This window comes from Mauremys reevesii, linkage group 10 (genome assembly GCF_016161935.1).
Source record: "Mauremys reevesii isolate NIE-2019 linkage group 10, ASM1616193v1, whole genome shotgun sequence".
NCBI lineage: Eukaryota > Metazoa > Chordata > Testudines > Geoemydidae > Mauremys > Mauremys reevesii.
This window is the reverse complement of record NC_052632.1, coordinates 25,968,342-25,970,772: the sequence shown is the minus strand read 5'-3', so window position 1 is coordinate 25,970,772 and position 2,431 is coordinate 25,968,342. Positions and strand designations below refer to the sequence as shown.

Below are 2,431 nucleotides of genomic sequence, written 5' to 3'. Positions count from 1 at the left end.
AACTACTTGAGGACAAATTTTATCTCAGAGTTTTGACCCTTGAAAACTTTGCTTAAAGTAGAGTATACTCTTTTTTTGAGGGAGAGACTGATTCTAGTTATAGCATTGCAAAGGGTTTGTGCAACAGTGGTGCTTTAAAATAACCTATAACAAATCAGGTGTCCTTACATGATCATTGCCTGACCATTAATATCTGGATGTGGGCTTTTAAAATTATATACATATTATTTTGATTGGGGATCAAAGAGCCAAAATACTAATCTGTGAGTTAGCCTCTCGGTGTGATTTGGACTCATAGTAGTGCATTATAAAAGGGCCAGGGATTATTTTTTCATAAACAGTAGCACAGGTATTACAATGCAATAGATATTTCACAAGCACAAATAGTAATCATTAGTGGATAATGCACTGACAATAGTGGGAAGTCTGCAATGAGGCTGACGGAATCTAAAAACACCCCATGAATGCAGTGATGTGCAGAAAGCCACTAGCACTTGTGAACTGACTATTTTGGCTTACTAATTCTGATCTCCTCCGAATACCAGTCTTAGATCAACTAACTGATAAATACCTGCCAGGGATGGTCTAGATCAGTGTTTCCCAAACTTACAAGACTTGCGTACCCTTTTTGAGACATTTGTTTTACTGGCGTACCCCTTCTCCGGTGAAGATAATTTTTTTGTGGGGGGAAGAGGGCAGTAGCCACATTTTTGTAATACACTCCTAATTCATTTCATTTTGGATTAAATGTTTATTAGAAATAAATACAAAATTATATTACATACAGTTGAAACAAAACTTGTAATAGAAATAATAGTTACATATAGAAATAGTACTAGAAATAATTAAAATAATAGAAGCAAATCAACAGTCTGGCAGAACAGTGTGTGTGTGTGTGTGTGTGGTGAATTCATATCATTCTGAAATTAAAATAAGCTGCTTTGGTTAGGTTAGTGAAGAAAGCACTAGTTTTAATACTTACTATTTCAGTATTTTTCAGCACAAACCAAACTATTCAGTGCGAGGGATGGAACTGCTTTTGATCAGACACTATCGCGGGGATATCTGGCTTGATGTTTGTGATCTTAAGATGAAGATGGGGCTCCACGTCAATCAGACGATTTCATTTTTTTGTTTTGATGCCAACCAGTGCAGAGAATCCGATCTCGCACAAATACGAGGTGGGAAAAGGCAGAAGATACTTGACAGCTTTGTCCGACAGAGCTGGATATTCAGAGCTAACCTCCAACCGAAATGACATCAGTGTATTTTGTTCAAATTTTGTTTTCAGGAAGCTATCTGAAGCCAACTCCAAGAGCTGTTCTTCTTCTGAAGCAGAGAGGCTATTTGGCAATGTTTGAACATTGATGATAAAAGAGTGCCTCATCCATTGAAAGGTGTCATCCAGTTCAGGGAAATACTTAAGATCTTTCTGCAAGCTTTCCAAATGCTGCTTCATGGTTTGCAACACATCACTATCAAGTTCGTTAGTCGAGTTTATTACTAAGTCATGAAGAGATGGAAAAGAATCCAGTTCACGACGACTAAGACATTTATGCGACAGTTTCAATTTTGTGACCATGGTGCTCACTTTGTCTTGAACATGGAATATGGATACGAGTTTCCCTTGCAAGGATAGACTTAGGTTATTTAAATGAGCAAAGATATCTGCAATATATGTTAGTTTGCACAGCCATTTCTTCTCGCAGCTCAAATAGGCGATTCAGACCTTTTCCACGCGAAAGCCAACGCACTTCAGTGTGAAATAGGAGTTGTGTGTAATCACTACCCATCTCATCACAAAGCTGAGAAAACACATGGGCATTCAGAGGGTGGCCTTTCACAAAATTTATTATTTTCACAGCTTCATCCAGTACTTGCTTTAGATCTGCCGGCATGTTTTGGGTGGCGAGTGCTTCCCTGTGAATGCAACAATGAGTCAATTTTGCTTCTGGTGCAATAGCTTGAATATGTGCAACAACTCCTTTCTTCGAACCAATCATGACTCTGGCGCCATCCGTGCTTATTCCAACACAATGACTCTAATCAAGTCACTGTTTTTAATAAAGTCATCAATAACTTTAAAAATAGCTTCTCCAGTTGTATGTGCTGGCATAGGTTGGCAGAACAAAATATCATCGTGGACTTCATTATTCAGCTGGTATCTGACAAACAACAAAGATTAGCTAAATTCACAACATCAGTGTATTCATCTGCTTGCAGTGCATAGTAGCGACTCTTCTGTACTCTTGACAATAATTGCTGATTTACGTTTTCGGCCATATCTGTGATTCTACAATGAACAGTGTTATTTGAGAGGGGGGACACGATCTATAGCTTTGCTAGCCTAGTCTCCAATCATCACTTGCACCATTACTTTGGCTGCAGGTTTTACTAATGTCTTGCCAATCACTTCAGCTGCCCCGGACTT

At 38.5% G+C, this 2,431-nt stretch overlaps 1 pseudogene; it reads right to left on the bottom strand.

Annotated features, from left to right (window-relative positions):
* Positions 1-1,123: 1,123 nt before the first annotated feature.
* LOC120373398 lies at positions 1,124-2,173 on the bottom strand (annotated as a pseudogene).
* Between the last annotated feature and the right edge of the window lie 258 nt (positions 2,174-2,431).